At 46.0% G+C, this 20,111-nt stretch overlaps 1 protein-coding gene across 5 annotated transcripts in view; it reads right to left on the minus strand.

Moving 5' to 3' along the window:
- irag2 (inositol 1,4,5-triphosphate receptor associated 2) overlaps nt 1-20,111 on the minus strand; it is a 184,640-nt gene that overhangs the window by 95,572 nt on the left and 68,957 nt on the right. The window lies entirely within an intron of this gene.

Here is a 20,111-nt window from a genome sequence, read left to right on the forward strand (position 1 = left end):
ACAAATGAGGCACTGGCACTTCATAGAGTTCGTTGCTATAAAATCTGGATTATAAAAAGTGAGATTGTACAACACACTGGTTTCCAAGAACATTTTTACTGAGTGACAATATAAGCTTTGGCTTCAGTGCAAAGTGATAAAACTCCTCAGATACAGGAGTTGAAGGGCCTGCTCCTTTTCGTTGGGGGTGGAATTAATGTTTAGCCTCATGATGTTGACACACGTCCACTTTTCAAACCGCTTGGAAACTGTACACGTTGAACATGAGTGCAGGGGGACGTCACACACGTGCCTGCTCTGAAATTTAACGTAAAGTCTATTTTGGTAAATTATACCAGGTATTAAACCATATTCTAAGAAATTATACCGAAAGAGGACTTAAACTGAAACTTCCTGCCAAACGCAACTCATTTTCAGACTGTCGACCATGTCAGTACGAGTTTACACATCTATTTTTTTCCACTTTGAAATAACAACTCTGTCATCGATACTAGTTGTCAAAACAGAGACATATGCTGATAATTAGGCAGATAACAGACTCAAATTACACCACTGGTTTCTGAAGATATCTAGAATACACAGCCAGGATGCACCCAAACGCACTTTCTATATTTCAACAAATGAAAACCGTCAATTCGAAACAAATTCTTGGAGGCCTGTGAATCGGGGTGAGCTAGTCCACACGCTCAATCTGCCCTCCCTCCAGCAAGGCTCTGCAATGGGTCTTACAGCACTGGGGAAGCTTTGAGTTGGATCTGTCAGAACTGGAAACTTGCAACACTTTCCACTCTCGCTGACAGAAACATGGACACAGCCAGTCACCAGAGACACATGTTGCAGTTTTATCAGGCTTTTTTTTGTTGCTTATTTGTTCAAGGTGTGGACAACACTGGCAAGACTGCCCATCCCTGGTTACACAGACGATTGAGTGGCTTGCTAGGCCACTTCAAATCGCATTACGAGCCAACCATCTAGTGTGGGACTTGAATCGTATGTAGGCCAGACATAGGGACAGGAGTGGGCCATTCAGCTCCTCGAGCCTGTTTCCCCCATTCATTAGATCACAGCTGATCTGTACCTTAACTCCATTTACCTGCCTTGGTTCTGTAACCCTCAATACTCTTACCCAGTAAAAAAAAATCTAGTGATCGGAGTCTTGAAGTTTTCTATTGACCCCCAGTCTCAACAGCTTTTTGGAGGAGTTCCAGATTTCCACTACCCTTTGTGTGAAGACGTGCTTCCTGACATCACCCTGTATGGCCGAGCTCTAATTCTAAGGTTATGCCCCTTTGTTCTGGACCACCCCCCACAACCAAAGGAAATAGTTCCAGATCAGTCAGTGGTTGCAGTTTCTCTTCCTCAAAAGGACATTGGTGAGCCGGTTGGGTTTCTATGACAATCCGACAGCTTTCATGGTCCTGGGTCACAAATGACCAGATTTTCTCAGAATTCAATTTCACAACTTGCCATGGTGGGATTTGAACTCTCAACCTCTGGGTTGAGAATCCAGTACCACAAAGGCTAACTTACTTTCTGTAAGCATATCATTTTTGGTGCAATCTTGTGGTCAGCAATGGGTCTTTAAGCTGAGATCCTGACCTCAGTCACATTGTGATGGGAAACAAAGACAAAGACAGCAAGTAAGCTGGTCACTGGGACATATCCTCCTAACAAATGGTTCAAGAGCAGAGTGCCTGCCTCGCCAGGGTTCAGATATTCCCCGACACTCGAAGCTTCCTCAACACTGACTCCCAAAAAAAAAACCAAAATGGGGCTTCTCAAAAATGCACAGGGAGGGGAAAGAGGGGCCACTATTCACACTAGAGGGTAAACCAGCTTCATTAAGCAGGGGATGTTGAGATTGAGATACATTTCTACCCATTACCATTATATATACACGCATGCATAGACACCTAAAGGTTAATGAACATATCGGCCTCTACTTATCGAGACTGCAATATTCTTTATCTCCTTCTACTTTACTTGATGATTATGGATGAGATCCTTGCTTCTGAATCGGACAGTCCAGAAACAGAGTAGGTCCATCTCTCTAAAGAGAGAAAAGACGGGGTAATGCCTCGTGTAGGAATCCATCGCCAGAGTGTGCCCTGGAAAGGCTGAATGTTCATTTCACATTACGGATTTTATGTTCTTCCAATCAGACAAAGGTCTTTTCTCGGAATGTGTCAACATATCTTATTATCCTTAGACACTGTGCGCTTCTAGTGTTTTCATTACAGATTTTCAGCATTTGCGGTTTTTAAGATTTTGTCTATAAAAAGGATAGTGGCCATTTGTCCAAAAGCAACGGAAAAAAAATTCAAGCATGTCCTTCTGGCGAGAGGATGACCATCACCTGGTTAAATGTGTATTGGGCTTGATGGAACAATCCATACCCCAAATTACCGGAGGTCCCTCAATCAACTTTTCCTTAAACCATCCATATTTTCTATGGAACATTCCCTCCCCCATTTTATATTGGTGTTAGTGCCCACTTTATTTATTTATTTAAAAAAGCCTGAAATATAAAAAAAATTTCTAAGACAGATTATTTGACTGAGACTCCACTGTGGTAACAATAGTCACAGAAATATTCTAAATCTATTTGAGGGCAAGGCTCACTCCTCTCCCCATTTTCTCATGGCACATCACCCCAAGTCAAGTTGGTGACTTCTCCCAAGTCTCTGAAATCACTCACCAGAAGCTGCATGACTGCACCCAATTAAACCAATTATTGGGTTGTTGACAGACCCTTAATGCTTTTAACCTTACCTTTCAACATTAACTGCTTGCGTACGAGGTCCACACTGCTCGGGGACCACGTCTGTGAACTTGAGGCGGGAGTTCCGTAGCCATTGCTCCAGCTGATTACTTGACAGCTTCAAATTTACAGTAAAAGCTCCCACCTGACAGATGATCACTTTACTCAGCCACAAGCGGTTTCTCAGTCCATTGCCAGCACAGATTCTGCAGGCTTTCCACTTACACCTCATTGGAAGAACTCTCTCACCATTGACAGAATGTTTCTGTCATCTCTACTTCAACTACCATCTATTCCATCAACATGGGTACCCTTTATACAGTCTCACCTCGGTCCTCAGAATCCGACCACAATCAGCCCCAACACCAGGAACACCAGCCTTATCTGCAATCACCTAATGCTGCAAGGACATCAACACCCGAGCACATTGCTGCCCAGGAGGCCAGGGGTGGCCTCACCATGGCCAGATTTATTTCATTTGATGCTGTACACCCTGGCTGCCACATGATGCACCCGGTTGGCACCACCCCACACTAACAACTTAAAGCATCCCTACAATGACCAAGCCATTCTTATCACACTCACCACCATTGCGAGGGGTACCATTATGTCTCACCATTCACTGCAACTCACTAAGCCACTTCCAAAGGTGCACACAAATCTGTCCAAGACCAGAAAGTGTTGACAATAAAGGTTTCAATGTTTGACAGCACATTAACAGAAACTTCACATGAACATTGGATAAAACACCCAAGTGACTACTACCCTTGTGTGTTGTTAGTTAGTATGATTGCACTAGGATGCGGGTGACTGCGAGGGGTGGCTAGTGAGATGGGGAAGTGATAATCTAGATTGAGAGGGGGATGGGTGGAGGTGCAAGGTAAATTGGTGTGAGTAAGGATGTGCAGGAGTAGGGTAGGGAAGGCAGAGTGATGGGGATGTGATGAAAGGCACTAGGATGAGGTCGAGTGTGGCTTTGTACTAACGTTTCATGATCTAATGAGATCATTGAAAAGGTTTGTGCCACTGCACCCAGGTCCTCCTGACCACATCCCTGCTTGTGTCCTCCTCTGCAATGTGCAACCAGACTATTTTGTTCTCCTGGGGGGTCTCTTCCACCCATCGGAAGGGAAGAGGATCTCCCTGCATGCTGCGACTCCCTCCATAAGCATGTAGAGGGAGTCATGGGAGAACCTGGGTGCAGCCATGCACCTCTGTGCAGTGATTGTCAGTGATTGCAGTGCCTCAGTGCTGCAGAACACCGACAGCAGAACTGTTAAAAGAAAGTTGGCCACGGTCCCTGTAGTAACCTGGGAGGTTATGAGTAACCTGATCCACCAGGTGGTGCTGTGGCAATTGCTCTCCTGAGTCAAGTCTGATCTGTACTGGTTGTCCTCTTTGTTTTTGCTGCCTCATGGCAGAAGCTTTTATGTGCAAGTGTTGATTCAACCATGTTACGGAGTTAACCTGTGTCTGTCTCCATCTATGGCCACCTCAAGATACCACATATGGCGACGAGAATAAAGGACGGAAGAGTTTTGGAGTATTCGGAAGAGGTGCTCGGGTTGGTTAGCAAACTAGTCGGAAAAGCACGAGGCTAGGCCGCGGGAGTCGAAACGGAGTTTGATGTTTTGGCTGAAGTGACCGGACTCCAAGGATGGCAGGAACGGTAGGCTCCGTGGCACCTTTTGACAGCAATTACAGTCTTGGGAGGAGTATTGTGAAATACTGAGCCATTTCTTTATGGCAAACGAGGTGGACAGTGCTGAAAAGAAAAGGGCCATTTTACTGAGTTTTGTGGGAGCACAAACCTATACACGGATGAGGAATCTGCTGAGCCCGGAGCGGCCAGGAGAAAAATCTTTTGACGAGTTGGTGAGTCTACTAAAGAATCATTTCAATCCGAAACCTAGTGAAATAGTACAGAGATGGAAATTCAATTCGAGGATTAGGAGGCCGGAAGAAAGCGTTACTGAGTATGTGGAGGAGCTTCGGAAGCTCGCACAGGACTGTAATTTTGGAAATACGCTCACAGTCATGTTAAGGGACAGACTAGTATGCGGAGTTAACGACGACAGTATACAGCAAAGGTTGCTGTCAGAAGAAGGATTAATGTTTGAGATGGCACTTAAAAAAAGCACAAGCCATGGAGACGGCTAACAGGGACATTAAGGACTTAAACAGTATGAGCAAGGAGAAATGGAGTAAACCAGTGGGAGGAGCGGTTTTCAAGATGGAAGCTGGCGCGAAAAGTCCACCAGTCGGGGTTCGGGATTGCTACCGATGTGGTGGGACGAGCCATTATGCAAAGGACTGCAGGTTTGCAAAGACAAAGTGCCACAATTGTGGAAAAATAGGGCACTTAAAAGAAAGTCTGTAAAAGGGCAGTGAGTGAGAGAAGCAGTGCTAAAGGGGCAAAGCATGCTAAAGGAGGGAGGGAGAAGTACACAAAGCGGGCAAATTACATACAAGAGGAAGAGTCGAGTGAGTCGGTTTTCACTATATACAGTATAGACACTTCAAGGCCCAACGTACCCCCTCTCACTCAGTATTTGATAGTGAACGGAGGTCAAGTAAAGTTTGAGATTGACACCAGATGTAGTGTAACCATAATGTCACAGACTGAGTACGCCAAGCTATGGGGGGAAGCAAAAGTACCAGAGCTAGGTACATGCCCCATTAGTCTCAAAACCTACACAGGACAGAAGGTGGACATTTTGGGGGCGGCCGAAGTACAAGTGGAACACAAAGGAGTCACCAAAGAGCTTATGGTGGTAGTGGTAGCAGGGTCAGGGCCAAACCTGTTAGGGCGAGGGTGGATCAGTGAGTTGAGTGTGGACTGGCAGGCAATGAATAAAATGGAGGACAGTACAGAGGCACTGCAAGAAGTGCTGATGAAGCATGAGTTAGTGTTCAAGGACAAACTGGGCACCTTAAGGGGAGCCACAGCCAAGATTCATGTAGCCAGTGATGCCACGCCTCGTTTCTTTAAACCAAGGTCGGTACCTTTTGCAATGAAAACCAAGGCTGAGGCGGAACTAGATCGCCTGCTAAAGGACAAAGTAATAGAACCAGTGAAATTTTCAGACTGGGCGGCACCAATAGTCCCGGTATTGAAGCCCGATGGTAACGTAAGGGTGTGTGGTGACTATAAGTTAACAGTGAACAGAGTATCATCACTGGAACAGTACCCCATTCCGAGAATGGAGGACATGTTAACATCGCTCGCTGGGGGAGAAAGATTCAGCAAACTGGACACGAGTCATGCGTATCAGCAGATATTGCTAGATGAAGAATCAAAAAAGTTTGTCACGGTGAACACGCACAAGGGGCTGTTCACATATGCCAGGTTACCATTTGGTGTCAGTTCTAGCCCAGCAATATTCCAATGGACTATGTGTAGTGTATGTGCCTTTAAGAGCCCCCTGTGTACTGTAATGCCGGTAATGGCCACTCGGGCTATATAAGCCTGTATATTGTGTTGCATCAGTTAGTTCCCCTCCAGACTTTGTTCAGTAAACACCTGTGAAACCAACTCCTGTCTTCAGTGTCTCTATTAACACACGGATACAACAGTGGCGACAAATTGGAAACGGACTTACCTGCAATTCGGCAGCACCTCAAGGACATCGATTCCTCTGGCGTCCAAAGTCGAAGAAAATCACGAAAAAGAAAAAGCTGTGGTTTCACCAGCTAGCCAAGCTGGTGGCAGGTACTGCAATAATCCTTCCTGGGCATCGGGCTGGGGCTCCAGTGGCTGGCTCTGCAGCTAGGCCAAGCAGCGAAGGCGGCGGCAAGCAGTAACAGACGGGGAGGGAGCACTCGGGAGACAGCCGGCGCTGCAAGCAGGTTGGCGTTCAGACCTAGCAGAGAGAAGCTGGCGGGAACGAGTCTCCACCTGTAAATAAATAAATAAATAAATAAAAAGGGAAACCCGCAGGAAACAGCGTTGTCATCGGCGGGGAAGCGCCATATCTTTCCTGCAGAAAAGAAGAGAAAGAAAAGCACAGGAAGCGCCATTTTTTTTCTAGGATGCCCAAGTCTGGCAATATTGATGCTTTTGATAACGAGATAGAGGATTGGACCACATATGTGGAAAGAGTGGAGGTATATTGCACCGCAAATGGTGTAGAAAATGAAAAAAAAGCGTCAGTACTTCTAAATCTAATGGGCGCAAAGACATACGGGCTGTTACGAAACTTAATCACTCCAGCCAAACCAAAGGACAAGAATTTTAAAGAAATTGTTGATACCCTACAAGAGCACTTAAACCCAACACCGCTGTCGATAGCGGAAAGATTCAAATTCTTCGAGAGGAATCAACACAAGAATGAAAGTAACGCGGATTACCTCACCGAATACGGGGCAGAAAGTATACCCCAAAGGAAAAATAAGGGTGCCTGTTGTATACAACGGCAAGGAAATACAAAAGTTGTATTTATACGTTCTACAAGATGGTGGTCCACCACTGTTGGGACATGAATGGATCAGGAAAACACGTTTAGACTGGCACTCCATTCAGGCACTGACGGTGACCAGAAAGAAAAAAAATGATGACGTCATACCTGAACGATTAAAAGGCATCGTGGCCAACACCAAAGAAGTGTTTCAAGAGAAACTAGGAACCTTGAAAGGCATCATCGCCTCAATAAAAGTGGAAGATGCGGCAATTCCCAAGTTTCTTTTAAGGCAAGACCAGTGCCATACACAATTCGTCCAGCAGTCGAGGCAGAGCTGGAGAATTTGGAAAAGGCAGGCGTATTATCCAAAATAGATTGGAGCGAGTGGGCAACACCCATCGTCCCAGTCACGAAGAAAGCGTTGAATAATGATAAATCTGAAGAACAGAGAAAAATTCGCATCTGTGGAGACTTCAAGGTGACTGTAAACCCAGTCCTTCACACGGTACAGTATCCTCTTCCGAGGATAGAAGATATTTTCGCCTCACTATCCGGAGGGAAACGTTTCACCAAAATTGACTTGGCACAGGCATATCTACAGATGGAGGTTGAAGAGGCCTCTAAAAAGTATCTCACAATAAATACACACAACAGGTCTGTACCAGTACAATCGACTGGTTTTCGGAGTAGCATCCGCTCCAGCTATTTGGCAAAGAGCTATGGTGCAAGTCCTCCAAGGGATTCTGGGGACTCAATGCTACCTAGACGACATCCTTGTAACAGGAGAAAACGACAACAAGCACCTTGCCAATTTGGAGCAGGTGCTCACTAGGCTGAGAGAACGGGGCCTATGAGCAAATCGCCCTAAGTGCGAATTTTTCCAGAATCAAATATCATGTGGCCACATAATTAATAAGAAAGGGTTGCATAAGTCACCTGAAAAAATTGAAGCGGTCATAAAAGCCCCAGCACCTGAAAATGTTTCACAATTATGGTCGTTCCTAGGATTAATAAATTACTATCATAAATTTTTACCGAACTTATCAACTCTTCTGCACCCTCTTAATGAACTGCTACAAACAGGAGTAATTTGGAAATGGAGCGAAGACTGTAAACGTGCCTTCCATAAATGCAAAGACTTAATCACGTCCAAAGAAGTTTTGGCTCATTACAACCCATCACTGCCAATCAGACTGGCGTGCGATGCATCCCCTTATGGCGTAGGAGCTGTATTATCGCATAAATTCCCTGATGGCTCGGAACGGCCGATAGCTTTTGCGTCACGCTCATTGAACTCAGCTGAGCGTAACTATGCCCAAATCAACAGGGAAGCACTCAGCCTGGTATGGGGAGTGAAGAAATTCAACCATTATCTACATGGACAAAAATTTACCTTGTTGACTGACCATCAACCCCTCATCTCCATATTCAACCCTAAAAAGGGTGTTCTCATTATGACAGCGCAAAGGCTACAGAGGTGGTCCCTTTTTCTAGGGGCACACCAATATAACATAGAATACAAAGGATCCAAACAGCATGGGAATGCTGACGGTTTATCGTGCCTACCGTTGCCAACGGTAGAAGAAGCACCTACCGTAGACCCAGTGGAGATTTTCCACTCTACCATAGTCGAATGTCTACCAGTAACAAATTCTGCCATTGAAAGGGAAACTAGAAATGACCCGACTCTCACGAGTCTACGATTTAACAGTGAAGGGATGGCCAGCACATGGCGAACCACTGTTGCCAGCATTCTCGCAAAGAAGAGAACAGCTGTCAGTGTGCCGAGGAACCTTGATGTGTGGATCCAGAGTGGTGATTCCACCCAAACTCCAGGATAAAGTTCTAAAGGAGCTTCACGAGGGGCACCTGGGTGGAGTGAAAATGAAGAACCTAGCCAGGGCGTTTGTATGGTGGCCAGGTATCGATGGAGACATCGAAGAAATGACCAAGAGCTGCCTAGGATGCCAGAAGGTCCAAAACGCTCCACCACAAGCCCCTCTACATCCATGGGAGTGGCCCTCATCTCCCTGGCAAAGGGTACACATCGACTTTGCTGGTCCATTTATGGACTCAATGTTCTTAATCGCGGTTGATGCACATTCCAAGTGGCCGGAGGTAATAAAGATGTCCTCCACCACCACGGAAAAAACCATCACAGTATTAAGGACCATATTTGCCAGGAATGGGCTGCCTGAACAGATCTGTTCTGATAATGGACCGCAATTTGTGTCCGAAGAATTCAGGAAGTTCTTAAAAAACAATGGGGTTAAGCACTACACGTCCGCCCCATACCATCCCGCCACCAATGGATTGGCTGAAAGGTTTGTCCAGACCTTCAAGAAGGCCATAAAGTCCATGGGTAATGAAGACATAAAACTTCAGCACAAGGTGGATAACTTCTTGTTTGCATACCGGAATGCCACACATATGGTTACAAACCAAACTCCCGCCATGATGTTCTTCAATAGAAGCCTAAGATGCCGGCTGGATTTGATCAAGCCAAACATCAGAAGGGATGTGGAGAACCGGCAATTTCAAGGCATGAATGAAAGGCCAACTAGAACCTTCCAGATAGGTCAACAAGTTTTGTTCCGGGACTACCGTACCGAGAAATGGCAGCCTGGAGCTATCTGCACACGACTAGGACCGCTGATGTATACCGTGGACATCGGAGAAAGCATAATAAGGTGCCATGCTGACCAAATCATAGAGTCATCCGAAAAGGGACAACCTACACCACAACTCTATACGCCGAACAATGAAGTAGAGATACCCATATCTACCTCCGATCCGGTGATACTGGAACCCGATGAACCCGACACTGGCATTCAAGCCGAATCAGCCTTGCCAAAAGAACCTACTACACCACCAGAAACTACTACACCACCGAGGCGTTATCCGGACCGAGTCAGGAAGCCTCCAGAGAGACTGACTTATAATTAATTAACTGCAGCAATGTGTAGATTATTTTTCTTGTAACATGTAATTAATGATTACTTAAAATATTATGTACTGGTTGGCTAAAAGGGGAGGAATTGTAGTGTATGTGCCTTTAAGAGCCCCCTGTGTACTGTAATGCCGGTAATGGCCACTCGGGCTATATAAGCCTGTATATTGTGTTGTATCAGTTAGTTCCCCTCCAGACTTTGTTCAGTAAACACCTGTGAAACCAACTCCTGTCTTCAGTGTCTCTATTAACACACGGATACAACACTATGGAGGGCATTCTGCAGGGCATTCCAAAGGTGGCCGTGTACTTAGATGATATTCTGCTAACAGGAAGTGTCGATCAGGATCACTTAAAAACACTGGACAAAGTGCTACAGCGGCTGGAAGAGGCGGGGCTACGCCTGAAACGGTGCAAGTGTAGTTTCATGGAGAAGGAAGTTACATTCCTGGGACATCGGGTGGATGCCACAGGCCTCCATCCATTACCAGGGAAAGTGCGGGCAGTGCAGGATGCACCGGCACCCACCTCAGTGACTGAACTGAAAGCCTATCTAGGGCTCCTGAATTATTATAACCGGTTTCTTCCAAACTTATTGATGCTGCTGGCACCCCTGCACAAACTGCTGAGAAAGGAGGAGCCATGGCGTTGGGGGCCAGAGCAAGCAAAAGCATTTCAGCAGTCAAAGGAGCTACTTCAGTCCAGCAGGGTGTTAGTGCATTACGACGAGAAGGAGGAGCTGATAATGTCCTGCGACGCATCACCCTATGGAGTGGGGGCAGTGTTGGCCCACCGCATGCCAGATGGAGCGGAAAGGCCCATCGGGTTTGTTTCACGCACGCTCACAGCTGCGGAAAAGAACTATTCACAGCTTGATAAAGAGGGGTTGGCCATTATAGTTGGGAGTAAAAAAATTCCATAAGTACATATATGGGAGGAAGTTTGTAATCAGTACTGACCACAAGCCTCTTATTAGCTTACTGAATGAGATGAAAGCGGTGCCTCAAATGGCATCACAGAGAATAATGAGATGGGCAGTAATACTAAGAGCCTATGACTATGTGATCACGTACAGAGCCGGCAAGGAAAACGGGAACGCGGATGCTCTCAGCCACCTGCCCCTCTCAAAATCTCCTCGCAGTACTTCCCCTGAGGAGTACGTCCTGATGCTGGATCAGGAGATCAGTCCCCTGATGACTTCAGCACAAATCCAGGGCTGGACAGCCAAGGACCCCGTTCTGTCAAGGGTCCGTGAGTATGTGTTGAAAGGCTGGCCAGATTACCGTGAGGGACCGGAGTTCACGCCGTACAGACAGAGACAGCACGAGCTCAGTGTCCAAGATGGATGTGTGCTATGGGGAGCACGCATCATAGTCCCAGAGCAGGAACGCTCTACTTTGGTGGAACAGTTGCATCAATCGCACCCAGGAATGACTAGAATGAAAGGACTGGCTAGGAGCTACCTGTGGTGGCCTAACTTGGATGCTGAAATTGAGTCAAAGGTAAAGTCATGCACTATATGTCAGGAACAGAGGAAAGCACCTGCCGGGGCACCACTCCATCCCTGGGAGTGGCCCAGCAAACCCTGAGGAGAATTCAGACTATGCGGGACCTTTTATGGGCAAAATGTTTTTGGTGCTGGTTGACGCTCACTCAAAGTGGATCGACGTTTATCCAGTGAGCTCTGCAACGACTGATGCCACACTGAATTGTCTCAGGAACAGCTTCAGCACGCATGGTATTCCAGAAATGATTGTATCCGACAATGCACAGTGTTTTGTTAGTGAAAGGAGCAAAGAATTCATGGTAAGGAATGGAATCTCACGTCACCTCGGCTCCATATCACCCAGCCTCAAATGGGTTAGCTGAGCGAGCCGTGCAGACTTTTAAGGAGCTCATGAGGAAGAGCTCAGGTGACACCCTGGAGACCAAGCTCAATAGAGTCTTGTTTAGTTATCGTATAACACCCCAAGCTACCACGGGGCTTTCTTCGGCTGAGTTGATAATGGGGAGAAAGTTGCGGTGCACGTTAGACCTGATACACCCAGATCTCAAAAGCAAGGTTGAGACAAAACAAACAAACCAAAAAGCGTACCATGACAAACATACTAAAGCTCGCCATTTCGCCATAGGGGACTGTGTACACCCAGAACTTCGGTTATGGACCTAAATGGATACCAGGACTAATCCAGGACATTACAGGACCTGTGTCGTACTCCGTGTTACTAGGGGATGGTCGAGGGGTTTGTCAGCATGTGGATCAGCTTTTCAGCCGGCAGCAGGGGGATCTGCCTCAGATGGAACAAAGGGCAGTAGAGGAGGCTTTTCCAGGACCCAGCACGGCTTATAAGGTGCCAGTGGACACTGGTACTGCCAGGCCACAGCGGGACAGAGTAAAACCAACATCAGAAACTACTCCAATCTCAAGTGCGAATGAATCTGAGAATCCACCCCAAGTGGCATTAAGACAGTCACAAAGGATTCGCAAGCAACCAGAAAGACTTATACAAACCTGTTAAATTAGTCAGGGGTTAACCATGGTTAGAGCATATTGGTTAATTAAAATGTAGTACGTAGTAAGGGTTATTGTTTAAGAATTGCATACGGCAATCTTAAGGGGGGGGAGGAGTGTAGTAACCTGGGAGGTTATGAGTAACCTGATCCACCAGGTGGTGCTGTGGCAATTGCTCTCCTGCGTTAAGTCTGATCTGTACTGGTTGTCCTCTTTGTTTTTGCTGCCTCATGGCAGAAGCTTTTATGTGCAAGTGTTGATTAAACCATGTTACGGAGTTAACCTGTGTCTGTCTCCATCAATGGCCACCTCAAGATACCACAGTCCCTTTAAGGAAACCAGCTGATAGCGCATCATGAATGACCTCACCAGACCCGCTTCCTCTAATTGGCCCAGGAAACACGCTGGGTGGGCTTAACAAGCCCCATCAACGTTAGTTCATTTTCCACAGCGGGATGGAGCCAGCAGCAGGGCCGTGACCCGCCACCGACATTGCCCACCCCAGACCCACCAAGGTAAGGAAAATCCCGGCCCCAGTGTTTAGGATTCTATCTGGGAATGGAATAGAAAGGGCACAAACTGTGCTCCAAGTGGGATCCTCGTTTGAAGGGTGTGCGAGTCGAAGTTAGTGCTACAATAGAGCGCCAATCCTCTGACTCAAGCTCTCTTCAAATCCAGCTCCCTGCTGGAAGCTCGAGTCTACCTTGTAGTTTGAGTTGTGCTTAAGCAAGTTTCGTAGACCAGCGATTGTTTGCATCACCTCTCTCCTCCTCACTCAAACTATCAGCTTCCATTGAGGCAGGCCAGACAGCCAGGTGCTCAGCATAAAGGTGGAATATTGTTGCCGTTTTAGACTGGGGTGCTCAAACACAATGGTGGCTCCAATCAGGAGCGACAGAGCCAGAGCGAGCCCGCCCGAGAGAGCGAGAGCGACAGAGAGAGAGAGAGAGAGAGATTTTCTTTAAATTATTTGAGCAAAGGAGAGAAAGAAGTGTATTTTTTCCACCAAGGATACAGGCCTCATCCTACAGTATTCCCTTAATATAAATATTAAAATTGTAAAGTTCTCCCAATATTTTGCAGCTTTTGAAATACTATCAAACGTTCACCAAAATGAAACAGCCTAATCAAACATACCCTCAGACACAGAATATCCCAGAGAATCATAGCGCACACACAACCGCAGGGCTAGATCTTGACTTTCTGCAATAGTGCGTAACTACTGATAGCAAGTCGGCAGCCCCTTTTACATCTCCCAATTTTTTTTCCCCCCGATTGCTGGAAATAAAAAAAATCACTCGCACACTGCTCTTCCTCTCACCATTTTACCATCAAACACACAAAAAGGTTAAAGTTCACATGTATACACCGTGCGAATGAGTATTGAGATCACATGACCAATTATGGTGCCTATTACTCATTTATTGTTATTCACTAATCAGAAATGCAATTAACCTCATGTGGTTAGTGGCTAATGACACAAAGCCGGGTGGGCGTGTGTGCTGTGAGGAGGATGCAGAGAAACTCCAGTATGATTTGGACAGGTTGGGTGATTGGGCAGATGTATGGCAGATGCAGTATAATGTGGATAAATGCAAGGTTATCCACTTCGGTGGCAAAAACAGGAAGACAGATTATTATCTGAACAGCGATAGATTGGGAAAAGGGGAAGTGCAACGAGACCTGGGTGTCCTTGTGCACCAGTCGCTGAAGGTAAGCATGCAGGTGCAGCAGGCTGTTAAGGAGGCAAATGGTATGTTGGCCTTCATAGCGAGAGGATTTGAGTACAGGAGCAAGGATGTCCTGCTGCAGTTGTGCAGGGCGTTGGTGAGACCACACCTTGAGTATTGTGTGCAGTTTTGGTCACCTTATCTGAGGAGGTATGTTCTTGCCATGGAGAGAGTGCAGCGAAGATTCACCAGACTAATACCTGGGATGGCAGGAATGACGTATGAGGAGAGATTGGGTCGATTAGGCTTATAGTCGCTAGAGTTTGGAAGAATGAGAGGGGATCTCATTGAAACTTATAAAATTCTAACAGGACTAGACTGACTAGATGCAGGAAGGATGTTCCCGATGGCAGGGGAGTCCAGAACCAGGGGTCACAGTCTAAAGATAAGGGGTAAGCCATTTAGGACTGAGATGAGGAGGAATTTCTTCACCCAGAGTGGTGAACCTGTGGAATTCTCTACCACACAGGACAGTTGAGGCCAATTCATTAAATATATTCAAGAAGGAGTTGGATATATTTCGAGGCTAAAGGGATCAAGGGATATGGAGAGAAAGCAGGAACAGGGTACTGAATTTGGATGATCAGCCATGATCTCATTAAATGGCGAAGCGGGCTCGAGGGGCCGAATGGCCTACTCCTGCTCCTATCATCTATGTTTCTATGTTTAATGTATTGGACAGCACTAAAGTATGGGAGTATAATGCTAGCAACTTTCTCTCCAATTTTCCTTCACTTCCTATGGGAAAGCACCCAAGGTCTACTTGGCACTCATTGCTCAAACACACTTGGGCGACTCGATGACTGAGAAACTGCAATTTCTAAATAGGATACTTGAACCGAGAGGTTGTAAAAACTATCAGAAATGACTGAACAGGCTGGGGCTTTTTTCTCTAGAAAAGAGAAGGCTGAGGGGTGACCTGATAGAAGTCTTTAAGATTATAAAGTAATTCAATAGGGTAGACGTAGAAAAGATGTTTCCACTTTGGGGCCATAATTATAAGATAGTCACTAATAAATCAACACAAAATTCAGGAGAAACTTCTTTACCCAGAGAGCGGTTAGAATGTGGAATTCGCTACCACAAGGAGTAGTTGAGGCGAAATGCATAGATGCATTTAAGGAGTAGCTAGATAAACACCGAGGGAGAACGGAATAGAAGGCTATGCTGTTAGGGTGAGAAAAAGTAAGGTGGGAGGAGGCTCGTGTGGAGCATAAACACCAGCATAGACCAGTTGGCCCAAATGACCTGTTTGAGCTGTAAATTTTATGTAAATATATGTAAAAATGTGCCTACTATATGAAAGTGTTAGTATTCATGTTTACAGTTGCAAATCTTTTTCCAGGAAGAGCAGGACGATGCGAGGCGGGAGGTCATGTGATGAAACCTCCAGTAATCCACACAACCGCAGTTGGCAAACCTACTTGTAGACCCAGTTTGGGTCGGGAACGACAGGTCTCCCTTCCCTCAAAAGGACATTAGTGAAACCGTTGTGTTTACACAACACTCCAGCTGCTTTCGTGGGTCATTTCCTCTTGCTAAATTACCAGCTTATGGAATTCACTTGCAAGACTTGCCATGGTGATACTTGAACGCATGAGCTCTGGGTTGCTAGCCAATGACCATAACCAGTACACTAACACACCCAATGCCAATATGACTGGAGCGTGTAGGTGATTTGCAGAGCCATGTGGTGATGGAGGAAACCACAGTGTATTACCCGGGCCCACGTTCCAGCAGGCAAATGCATCAAAGGGCTGACGCAGGTTGCTTAAAAGCAGAATGCGTCAGGAAGGAGTGCTCATCCTGTGGCTTTGTGTAACCTTTAAGCCACCGTCCCACAACCTTTCGTATTGCCAACTCATGCAACTTTGGCCTTAGCACCATTCAGTCAAATTCATCATGGGGTTTTAGCTTTAAGGGCAGAGCTTTTTTAAAAATAAATTAAAGAGATCATTGTGATGTTTTAAAAAAGCTAAGGAAAGAGCTAGAGGAAGCATCGTCAGTATGAAGATAACAGGGGCTGTGGGGGGAGGGAAACAGGCATCCTTCCTGATCCTCCCTGCTCATCCAACATTAAAGATTGAAAGACCCCAAAAGGCCCATTGGAGCCTCAACACTGCACTACAGGCTGGACCTCGCTCCATCAGCTCCAATGGACGGGTCACATTGTCCACATGCCCGATACGAGACTCCCAAAACAAAACGCTCTACTCAGAGCTCCGGCACGGCAAGAGCACCCCAGGTGGGCAGAGGAAACGCTTCAAGGACACCCTCAAAGCCTCCTTGATAAAGTGCAACATACTGATCGACACCTGGGAATCCCTGGCCCAAGACCGCACAAAGTGGAGGAGAAGCATCCGGGAAGGTGCCGAACACCTCGAGTCTCTTCGCCGGGAGAATTCCAAAGATTCACGACCCTCTGACAGAAGAAATTCCTCCTCATCTCCGTTTTAAATGGGAGCCCCCTTATTCTGAAATTATGCCCCCTAGTTCTAGATTCCCCCACGAGGGGAAACATCCTCTCTGCATCTACCCTGTCAAGCCCCTTCAGAATCTTATATGTTTGAATAAGATCGCCTCTCATTCTTCTAAACTCCAATGAGTATAGGCCCAACCTGCTCCCACCAGAGAAAACAGTTTCTCGATCTACCTTCTCAAATCCTTCAGTCAACTTAAACACCCCTTAATCTTCTATACTCGAGGGAATACAAGCCTAGGCTATGTAAGCTGTTCTCCTAATTTAACCCTTTTAGCCCCGGTATCATTCTGGTGAATCTGTGCTGTACCCCCTCCAAGGCTAATATATTCTTCCTGAGGGGACACTGGGAGAACTTCGTTCTTCTGCATGGCATGGGATCTTTTACGTTGACCGGAACAGTTTAACGTCTGATCCAAGAGAAAACATCTCCGAGAGTGCAGCACTCCCTCAGGTGTGGCTTCTGTTGTTAAATGGGATGTACTTATATTAGAAAACAGCATCAGGGTCTCCAAGGAGAGAAGGAGCTACACTTCTTGGTGGGATCCAGAAGCCAAACTGAAACACTGCATAGACACTTGGTATAGAAGGATACAGCACAGGAGGACATCTGGCACATAGTGCCTGTGCTGGCTGTGATGAAATATTCCATTCATCACTCATCAGTATTTCTCTGCCTGTGACTGTGGTTGGTTTCAGTTTCATTTCCATTGTATTGTACTGTGTGTAGGGCTCCGCCCATACCTGGCTCCTATGTAAGCTGGCCCAGCCTGCAGCACATCCAGTACGGCAGACCTCTGGATGGAAGATACATTCTCCTCTGTGTGTTACCTTCTAAGTCAATAAAAGCCTTGTTTTGTTTCGCTAACATCGAGTCTCGGATTTATTGAGGCACATCACTGGCTCTTCATAGTCCTGTAGTTTTTACCCCCTTCAAGTATTTATCCAATCCACCTTTGAAAGTTCCTATTGAGCCTTTCAGGCAGCACGCTCCAGATCACAACAACTCGCTGTGTAAAAAAAAAAAAAGTCTCATCTCCCCTCGGGTTCTTTTGCCAATCACCTTAAATCTGTGTTCTCTGGTTACAGACCCTCCTGCCAGTGGAAACAGTTTCTCCCCGTCTATAACAACCCCTCATAATCTTGACCACCTCTATTAAATCTCCCCTTAACCTTCTCTGCTCCAAGGAGAACAACCCCAGCTTCTCTAGTCTTCCCACATAACTGAAGCTCCTCATCCCTGGTACCATTCTAGTAAATCACCTTTGCACCCTATCCAAGGTCTTGACATCATTCCTAAAGTGTGATGCCCAGAATTGGACACAATACTCCAGCTGAATCCTAACCAGTGTTTTATATAGGTTTATTATAACTTCCCTGCTTTTGTACTCTCTGCTTCTATTTATAAAAAGTCAGGGTCTCGTATGCTTTATCAGCCTTCTCAACTTGTCCTGCCACCTTCAGACAGTTGTGGATGTGAACCCCCAGGTGTCACTGTCCAAGGATCCCATATACCTGTGCTCATCAATAAATGTCACCCTCAATTAAGAATGGCTCCTGCCAAGAAGTGTGGAGAAAATCAAGGCTGTTTCAGCAAAGGTGAACACACACACAAAAACACACTTTATTGAAACCCCATATTTCATAAAACCAGTATGAGAGCTGAGACTTCACACTTCACGATTCCAGTATGAACTGCTGAACAGTGGTTCATTCACACATCTTATACCATTCTTTACCTTTGATCACTACATTCCATGCATACCACCAATAAATCATAGTACATCAAGGATACATACAAATGCTAACAGAACACCATAAACCCAACAAACATGCACTTCCATAAACACAAGTGACCTGATTGCCCGGATAAACTCTTCCCATCATTTTATTACCATGACCAGAAGTGACCCGATTCCCCACCTGATCGTCACTCAGGTCAGCCTTCTCATCTGTGGAGATACATTTGCCTTAAAATTCCCTTACACAACTTACAACCCATGCTCAGGAGAAAGCTGTTTTAATTCATCATGTGCTGGTCCCACAGATGGCCCAGAAAGAACATTTGAGGTACTCGGGTAATGTGAACCTTAGTTTCCACAAGAACAGTCTTCCCTTCACCACATTTTCCCTGCTTCCCTCCCACACTGCTATAACCATTTGCACCTCCTCTGGACCTATCTTTTGTTTCTTTACTTGTCCCATTATAACCTCCTTTTGCCTTGCACCAATGTTGCCATTTAATCCTGTGCTCCACATCACAGCTCTCTTCCTTTTGTTCTTTCCTCCTTCCCCCTCCCTCTTTCTCCTGACTCTATACTTGCTTAAAAACTATTAAATCTCCCAACATAGAATGATATAGCCACGCCCTGTGCTCTTTGGCCCATCGTGCCTGTGCCAGCTCTTTGGTAGAGCTATCCAATTAGTCCCACTCCCCTGCTCTTTCCCCATAGCCCTGCAAATGTTTTCCCTTCAAGTATTTATCCAATTCTCTTTTGAATGTTACTATTGACTCTGCTTCCACCATCCTTTCAAGCAGTGCATTCCAGATCACTGGCCTGTAGTTGCCGGGTTTATCCCTTACCCCTTTTTTAAAAAAAAAAGTGGTGTAACATTTACAATCCACCAGTCACCAAGCACCACCCCGTATGCAAGGAGGATTGGAAGATTGTGGCCAGAGCCTCCGCAGTTTCCATCCTTACTTCCCTCAGTAACCTAGGATGCATCCCACCCGAACATTGTGACTTTTCTACTTTGAGGACTGCAAACCTTTTAAGTAGCTCCTCTATCTATTTTTATCCTATTCAATATCACTACTGCCTCCTCCTTTACTGTGATATTGGCAGCATCCTCATCTTTAGTGAAGAGAGAACATAAGAAATAGGAGCAGGAGTAGGCCATTCGGCCCTTCGAGCCTGCTCCACCATTCAATGAGATCATGGCCGATCTTCTGCCTCAACTCCATTCACCGGCCCTATCGCCGTATCCCTCGATGCCCTTACTAGTCAGAAATCTATCGACTTCTGTTTTGAATATACCCAATGACTGAGCCTCCACAGCCCTCTGGGGTAGAGAATTCCAAAGATTCACCACCCTCTGAAGAAATTTCTTCTCATCTCAGTCCTGAATGGCCTACCCTTTATCCTGAGGCTGTGGCCCCTGGTTCTAGACTCCCCAGCCAAGGGAAACATTCTCCCAGCATCCATCCCATCAAGCCCTGTAATAATTTTGTATGCGTCAATGAGATCCCCTCTCATTCTTCTGAATTCAAGATAATAC

The sequence above is a fragment of the Somniosus microcephalus genome, chromosome 17 (assembly GCF_052327205.1).
Source record: "Somniosus microcephalus isolate GS21.2 chromosome 17, FLI_Smic_1.0, whole genome shotgun sequence".
Taxonomy (NCBI): domain Eukaryota; kingdom Metazoa; phylum Chordata; class Chondrichthyes; order Squaliformes; family Somniosidae; genus Somniosus; species Somniosus microcephalus.